Below are 9,191 nucleotides of genomic sequence, written 5' to 3' on the forward strand. Positions count from 1 at the left end.
TGGTTAAGTGACTTGCTAATGGTCACACAGCTACTAATTATTGAAGAGAGTCTATGAACCAAAGTCTTCCTGACTCCAAATCCAGTAATGTACCCATGATGCCACACTGACTCTTGGTAAAGTTGTATGATTATTAATAATAAAATATATAAAGAGCAGTTAAGAGTTTCAAAAGTAGTCACCAAATAAGGAGAGCAGAATTTTAAATGTTAAAGTAGTAAATTAGTTTCTTATACCTATATGTGAAAATTAATGCAGCAAAATTTAGGGTTATAAGAATTCTTCCTGTATATAACTGAGATTCAAACTAGCATTGCATTTGTTGAATTTGGAAAATGTAGACTTACTCCTTAAGATGCTCTGGAAACTACATTAGGACTTTAAGACCCCCACCTCCCTTCACCTACCCATGCCCATAAAACAAACAAACAAATGAACCAAACTGGGCTGAAAGTGAACCTGACAGTGAAACCTTTCTCATCTAAGCTTCTAGAAATACAAACCAAATCTGATAAGCAACTGGAAAATGACCTTGTCCATCAAATATCAGATGGCATCACTAATGGAACGAAAGGGATAATTTCTCAGAGAACTCATTAGATTATCAGAAGAAAACTGTCTAGCCTTATGCAAGTACCACAGAGTCATTTGAAGAAAAAAAACAAAACAAAACATGCTTACCTGGGCTTGAATACCTCACCTCCACATATCAGAAACATGGAAAACCCCCAAAATGATGGGACAGCAGCTTGGATGTATTTTTTTAACTACTAAATATATTAATAAAAGCATAAGAGGAACTCTATGTATATGTATGTGTATGTATATATGTATACACAGAGATACATGTGTACATGTATGTATATGTATATGTTCAGAACTTCTGGCTCTTGAAGAATCAGACGTTTACCTTTTGTGTTATAAGAGAAAGTAAGCAGTCAGAAACTTTGTAGAAGATGACCATTTGGGGGAATACATTTTAATCAGCGGTAGAAGGGGAACCCAGTGAAGAACACTTTCATGGCGGAGAGAGATTTTATAATGGGACATGGGGACCATACAATGGGTATAATCTGTATAAATCCAGTGCCTAGAAAGACCAGTACCCATAAGAATGTTGTTCCTCGTGGCAGCTAGGTGGCACAGTGAATAGAGCACCGGCCCTGGAGTCAGGAGGACCTCACTTCAAATCTGGCCTCAGACACTGAACACAAAAAAACTAGCTGTGTGACCTTGGGCAGGTCCCTTAACCCCAATTGCCCTCCAAAAAGCAAAAAAAAAAAAAAAGAATGTTGTTCCTCTGTGGAAAATACCCTGTCTCAAAGAGAAGGGAATCAGAGATCCTGTGAGCAATTGGCCCCCAGAAAAAGGAGAAAGAATGGATCCCAAGGAGGTTTAATGGTGAAGGGGCAAAAATAGCCATAGAGAGGGAAAGGAGTAGTAATGAACTGTGTGCATCAGTGACATGGGTTAATTCTTACCATGTTCCAAAACTTTCCTTTCTCATGCATAAATTAATTAATATTTCTAAGACTTAGGCAGAACATAAAAAGGGTCTTGGGGGCAAGAACTAGAAGACAATAACACAGAATTTCTTTAGAAGAGTGAATTCAAGGTGAGTAACTTAGAAGCTTTAGAGTAATAGTGAGACTAAAGAAGGAATAAATTTATTTTAGGGCCATGAATCAAAGAATAAAATTCTAGAACAGACAAAAGAGAAGAGAAATCATGAAGAAAAGAGGAAAACCTCTTTTCCTGGAGGGGAAAGTTAAGTGACTTGCCCAAGGTCACACAACTAATAAGTGTTAAGTGTATGAGGTCAGATTTGAACTCAGGTCCTCCTGACTCCAGGGCTGGTGCTCTATTCACTGCACCACCTAGTTGCCCCAGAAAGGAAGCCTTTTAAGAAGACGGCATAGATGGGGCAGCCAGGTAGCACAGCGAGTAAGAGCACCGGCTCCAGTGTCACGATGACCTGGAGATCGAATCCCAGGCTCACACACTTAGCACCCACCCAGAAACACCTGGCCGTGTAACCTTGAGCAAGTTACTTAACCCCAATTACTTAGGGGTGGCCAGGTGGCTCAGCGAGTAAGAGCACTGGCTCCAGTGTTGGGATGACATGGAGATCGAATCCTGGGCTCACACTCAGCACCACACCCAGAAATAACTGGCTGTGTAACCTTGAGCAAGTTACTTAACCCTGATTGCTAAAAAAAATAAAAAAAAAAAAGAAGAGGACATAGAAAATGAATTTCAAAAACCTCCCTAACAAGGTCAAGTTGTTGGGAGCAGAGAAAGAAGATTAAACTTGATGACTTAAGAGAGAAGAAAAAAGAGGGAAGGAACTATATAATTAGATAAAGGAAGAAAGAAAATGGAATTAATATGTTATGCAAACTCCAAAAATAGGGAAATAGGTGGAAAATGGGAAAGAAGGGACTATACTGCCTTTTGGTAGATTAATCTATAAAATAACTAAAGAGAAAAAGTACTGTCTTTCCAGAGAAAGAGGAAGAAAACTATCTTACATCAGGAAAAAAAATAATGATGCTATAGACAAATAGAGGAAAATATAAACTTAATTGATAATGTCATATGTCAATGGATTAAACAATTCAATTTTTAAAAATGTGTGAAATTATATTAAAAATCATAATTTGTATCTTACAAGAAATATACCTAAAAAACAAAACAATCACCTTCTATGAATGAGAAGCTCGAACACAATTTACTACACCTCACATTAATCCCCAAAAGCAGGAGTTGTAATCATGCTATTAGATAAAGTAAAAACAAATATTCATAATATAATAAGTGATAAACAAGGAAGCTAAATTACACTGAAAGGAACCATAGACAACAGATTAATAACAATATTAAATTTATATTCTGCAAGTGTCTCAGCCTTTAAATTAATAAAGGAAAACAACAGAATTACATGAAGAAAAAAGAGTAATTCAATAGCAGCAGGGAATTTTAATGTCTTAGTTTTGGATAAATGTAACAAATAGATAAATGAAAGAATATGGAATTAAACAAACTGCCAATATTAGAGCCAAACTACATGGCATCTTTTATTTATTTATTTTACTTTTTGGAGGTGGGAAGGCAGGGCAATTGGGGTTAAGTTACTTGCCTAAGGTCACATGGCTAGTAAGGGTCGGATGCCAGATTTGAACTCAGGTCCTCCTGACTCCAGGGCTGGTGCTCTATTCACTCTATGCACCACCTAGCCACCCCAACATGGCATCTTTTAAATGAGAATGCTGAAGAATATGCATCTTTCTCATCATCACATGAAATTTTCACAAAGCTTCATTGGGAATTTAGGGACAAATGTATTGCAAATCTAAAAAGGTAAAAATAAGAAACCTATCCTTTCCAGATCATAACATAATAAAAATAGTACTCACTTTTTACAAACAAAAACAAGACATAAGTGGCGACTTAACAGTGAAGTCCTAAATAATGAATAGGTGAAAGAAAAAAAAATCATAGCGTCAATTTTTTGAAAGGAAATGATACAACATAACAACATTTCTGGAATGCAGTTAAAGGGCAAAAAATACATTTTTGAAAATCAATCAATCAATAAACATTCATTAGGTATTTACTATGTTCCAGGCACTGTGTTAAGCATGGAAACCATACAAAAAGCAGTTCCTGCCCTTAAGGAGCTTTATGATCTATTGGGAGAGATAACATGCAAACAAATATATATATGGAGAAAGCTATATACAGGACAAATAGGAAATAATTAACAGAGGGAAGGCAGTGGAATTAACAGGGGTTGGAGTAACCTTCCTGTAGAAGGTGAGATTTTAGTTGGGACTTAACAGAAGCCAGCAAGTTCAGAAGTCAGAATGGAGGAGAGAGCATTCTGGGACCTGGCGGCATAGCCGGTGAAAATGCCTAGAGCTGAATGATGGAGTGTATTGTTCATGAAAGTGCCAGGAAGCCAATGTCACTGGATGGAAGAGTATATATCAAGGAGTACAGAATAAGAAGATTGGGAAGTTAGGCAAGGTTAGGAATAACACTGAAAGACAAATAGAGCGGTTTGTATTTGATTGTGGAGGCAATAGGAAGTCACTGGAGTTTATTGCATGGGGGAGTGTGACATGATTAGACTTGTACTTTAGCAAAATCACTTTAGAGGATGAATGGAGGAAGGACTGGAATGGAAAGACACTTGAGACCAGCAGACTCACCGACAGGTGATTACAATAATCCATGGGTGAGGTGATGAGGGCCTGCACTTAGAAAGGTGGTAGTGTCAGAAGAGAGAAGGAGGCATGTATGAGAGATGTTGCAAAAGTGAAATTGATAGGTCTTGGCAACAGTTTGGATATGGGTAGGGTGAGAAATAGTAAGGAATCCAGTATGACTGGTAGGTTGCAAGTAGGTTTGAGATTTTAGGAGAATGATGTTGCCCACTATGGTAATAGGGAGAGGGGACAGGAGGTTTAGAGTGAAAGATAATTAGCTCCATTTTGAACAAATTGAACTTAAGATTCCTGCAGGACATTTAGTATGAAATATCTAATAGGTAGTTGGAGATAGAAGATAGGAGGTCTGGGTTTGGTGAAGGGTAGGTAGATATGAGAATCATCAGTATAGAGATGGTAATTAAATGCACAGGTGCTAATGAGATCTTCTAGTGAAGTAGCTTAGAGGGAAAAGAAAAGAGTGCTCAGGTCAGAGCCCTGGGAGCCACCTATGGTTAGAGGGCAGGATCTAAAAGATAATCCAGCAAAGGAGACAAGGACAAGTCAGGTAGGTAGGTAGGTAGGAGAAGAACCAGGAGAATTTAGTGTCCCCAAAAAGAAAAGAGTGTCAAGGAGGAGAGAGTGATTGACAGTGACAAAAGCTGAAGAGAGGCCAAAGAGAATGAGGAGAGGGAAAAGGTCATTGGATTTGACAATTAAGAAATCATTAATAATTTTGGAGAGAGTAGTTTTGGTGGACTGAAAAGATCAGACATTGGTCTGTAAGGCATTAAGAAGGCAATGAAATAAAGTGGAGGTAATTATTGTAACTTGTTTTTGGGGAGTTTAGCTGCAAAGATCAGAAGAGATATAGGAAAATAGTGGAGATGAAAAGATCAAGTGAGAGTTTTTTCAGGATGGTGTAGACAATGGGCATTGTTCTAGGCAATAGGGAATGTATTGGAGAGAGATTGCAAATACATGAAAGAGTGGGGATGTCAGAGGAAGCAGTTTGTTAGAGGAGACAAGATAGAGTGGGATCACTTGAACAAGGAGAGCTTAGCTTTGGTAAGGAATAATGACAGTTCATCATATGAGATGGGTGAAGGAAAAGAAAGTGGCAGAAGGCATCTGAGTGGTAGGAGATGAGGAAGAGAGAGAAGAGAGGGTTCATAGTCAGTAGTCTCATTTTTTTCCATGATGAGGCAAAGATCTCAGCTGAGATAGTCAGAGGAGAGATGTTTGGAAGGTTTGAGAAGGAATGAAAAAATTTCGAAGGGCTGCTATGGAAAATGGGATAGTGAGTTGGTGAGGGAAGTATAAAAGGATTTCCTAGCAGCAGTGAAGGCCCAGTTGAGGTTTGTTGTTTAGTTGTTTTTCAGTCCCATATGACTGACCCCATTTGGGGTTTTCTTGGCAAAGAAACTAGAGTGGTTTGCCATTCCCTTTTTCCAGCTCACTTTACAGATGAAGAAACTGATGTAAACAGGATTAAATGACTTGAACAGGGTAACATAGCTAGTAAGTGTCTGAGGCCAGATTTGAATTTAGGTCTTCCTGACTTCAGGCCTATCACTCTATCCATTGAGCCAGCTTGAGGTTGTATAACATAAATTTGTAGTGTACCTGGTCATAATGGTTGCATGATTTTCTCTATGTTCATTCAACAGCATGTGTGTAAGAGAATAGTGGGAATGACCCAAGGCTGAGGTTTGGCTTACATAATTGATTATGATGAGGCCAGGCGTTCAAAAGAGGAAGGAGAGTGGAGTCGAATTGATTCGCCAAGCAGATAATATGAGGAGAAAAGGAGAAAGTGGCTAGTGCAAGAAAGGAGAGAATTGACTTCTCTCCCAATCTGAACAATTGATGTGGATAAAGGGTATCAATTTTTTAAGAGAAGGCAGAGGGAGGGGTGAAAAATTTAAAAAAGATTACAGTTGCATAAATGGTTTTTCAGAATTCTTGAACAAAGAGGTGGTACGTTTTTGGGTGACAGCAAAATCAAGGGTGTGACCATTTTTGTATGTGGCTGAGACGGGGTGGAAGAATTGGTTGAAGAACTAAGTGGTTAGAGTGTTTGAGGGAGAATCAATATGCATGTTGAAGTTCCCTAATATAAGGGCAGGAGTTGGGAAGGAGAGAAAAAATGTGAGCCATGTATTGAACTCATTGAGGAAGGAAAGGAAGTGATTTGGAGTTGCATAAATAACACCTACCAGGATATTGATTGTGTAGTAGGTATGCATTTCCAGAACCTCACAGGAAGAGAGGCTATTGAGGGATGGAGGAAGAAAGAGAATCTGGAAGTGGCACTGGGGAGCCATTACTAGTGAGCCAAGAAGAATGAATGAAGGAAGGCTATGTGGTCAGAGGGAACTTTTGGTAATTCATTAAAGGGGGTAGAAGGGGTTAGAGAGGAAAAGATTTAAGATGAATGGAAGTTTTGCTTGTGTAACAGGCATTCCAGAAAGCACAATGGAGGGACTCCACAATGGGTGGAGTTAGGTTGAAACTTTGGAATAGGAGGGTTGAGGGGGATGGTAATTAGGAATCCAATGGTGTGGCATGTGGAATGGGGTTGAGATGATAATCTACAGGAGTTCAGAATCACTGGGGTGTGAGGGGTATGACCAGGTGTGAGAAGGTTCATCATTGAAGAAAGAATGCTGCTCTTCTACCCCCCAAAACTCAACAAGAAATGTGAAGCCTGAAGCTAAGGGAAGGGTGGCTCTTCTTTGCACCAGAAATTGTCATTCCAGTTGGGAGATTGGGCTAGCAGCAGGAATTTGAGATTGCCTTATGGGGGCACAGATGGAAGTGATTGCTTTAGGGGAAGATGCAAGTTGCTTGGTATCTTCTACACATTAAAATACACTAACAGGATAAGAAAGGAGAGGATTAATGAATAGAATATAAATTTGAAAAGAAAAAAAACTTAAAAACCCTAACAAATAAACAAACCTAAAGTAAGAACAAAAATTAATATAGAAAATTAGAGAAGAATTAGGCAAACTGGAAACAAAAACCTGTAGAAATGATAAAGATTAGTTCTTTGCAAATAATAAAATTGATAAAACTTTAGACAGCTTAATTAAATCAGAAAATTAAATCAACAAAATAGCAAATGAACAAAGTGAAATAACAATACTAGAAAAAATAAAAAGAATTATCACAATCTATCTACAGTTATAAACTAACAAAACTGAGAACAAAAGTAGAGAAATACCTTCAAAATATAAAACTAGTGGGAGAGATTTTTAGAAATCAAATCTTATATAAGGAAATAAAGCAAACTATAAAAAGAAACTATCAAAGTGGGAAGGGGCAGAACTCCTCATTTTGATGGATTCATAGGAGAATTCTGCTAAACTTTTAGAGAAGAACCAGTACCAATACTACACAAATTATTTTCAGAAATTGTGAAACACCCTACCTCTTTTATGAGACAAATATAGTCTTTTTTTTGACAATCATGTATAACATTTCCATATTAGTAATTTTATATGGGAATATTCTAATAAAAGAAAAAGAATGAAAGTGAGAAATAGTGCTCAGTCTGTAATATCAATTCTTTCTCTGGAGGTAGATTATGTCCTTCATCATTACTCCTTTGGGGTTTTCTTTTTTATTCTTTTTAACCTTTTATTTAGTATTTTATCACCCCCCCCAGTTACATGTAAAAACAATTGTAACATTCATTTTTAAAACTTTGAGTTCAAATTCTCTTCCTTCCTCCTCCCCCCCCCATCCCCATAGAGAAGGCAAGCAATTCCATATAGGTTATGCATGTGTAGTCATACAAAACATATTCGTAATAGTCATGTTGTGAAAGAATGTGGGAAAAAAGGGAAAGGGAAGGGAAAAAAGCCTCAAGAAAAATAAAGTTAAAAAAAGTATGCTTCAATCTGTATTCAGATACTCACAGTTCTTTCCCTGGGGATGGATAGCATTTTTCATCATACATCCTTCAGAATTGTCTTGGATCATTGTATCTCTGAGAATGGTTAAGTCATTCATGACTGATCATCTTACAATATTGCTGTTACTTTGTACACAGTACATTTCACTTTGCATCAGTTCATGCAAGTCTTTCCAGATTTTTCTGAGAGTATCCTGCTCATCTTTTCTTGTAGTACAATAGTATTCCATCATATTCACATACCACAATTTGTTTAGCCATTCCCCAATTGATGAGCTTCCCCTCAACTTCTAATTCTTTGCCCCCCAAAAAGAACAGCTACAAATATCTTTATACATATAGGTCCTTTTCCTTTTTCCTTTTCATCTCTTTTGGCATACAGACCGAGAAGCGGTATTGTTGGGTCAAAGTTTTGGGCCTAATTCCAAATTGCTCTACAGAAGGGTTGAATCAATTCACAACTCCACCAACAGTGCATTAAAGTCTTATTTTCTTGGATCATTCTATTGCTGAGAATAGTTAAGTCATTCGCTCTCCTTCATTGAACAATATTGCTGTTACTGTGTATAACATTCTCCTGGTTCTGTTCACCTCTCTTTGCATTAGTTTGTATCAGTCCAAAATGAACTGGAAAAGGAAATGGCAAACCACTCCAGTATCTTTGCCAAGAAAATCCCCAAATAGGGTCATGTAGAGTTGGATGTGACTGAAATGACTCAGCAATAATAGTGATGTACCCTTTTTCTTACTGGAATATGTGATGTCCTCATGGACATCTGTTTTCTGTATAAAATATATCTCCAGCATGATAATATTAAAAATGATTTATATTATAAGTCAGTGGGCATGACCTAGATGAAGATTCATCAAAACATCCTGAGAAGGAGAGGGGAGACAGTTATCTGGACAACCAGGAGAGAGAAGTGTCATGAAAATTTTAAGTGAGAAAGTATGTAGGAGAAGAGGGTGATTGTCAGTGTCAAAGTCTTCAAAGATCAAAATTGAAAGATCTAGAATGAGGTTTAGAATTGACTGGTAACTTAGGAAAGAGAAGTTTG

Source organism: Petaurus breviceps, unplaced genomic scaffold (genome assembly GCF_028583685.1).
Source record: "Petaurus breviceps papuanus isolate PSGF00001 unplaced genomic scaffold, PetGlider_PUasm1.0 154, whole genome shotgun sequence".
Classification (NCBI taxonomy): domain Eukaryota; kingdom Metazoa; phylum Chordata; class Mammalia; order Diprotodontia; family Petauridae; genus Petaurus; species Petaurus breviceps.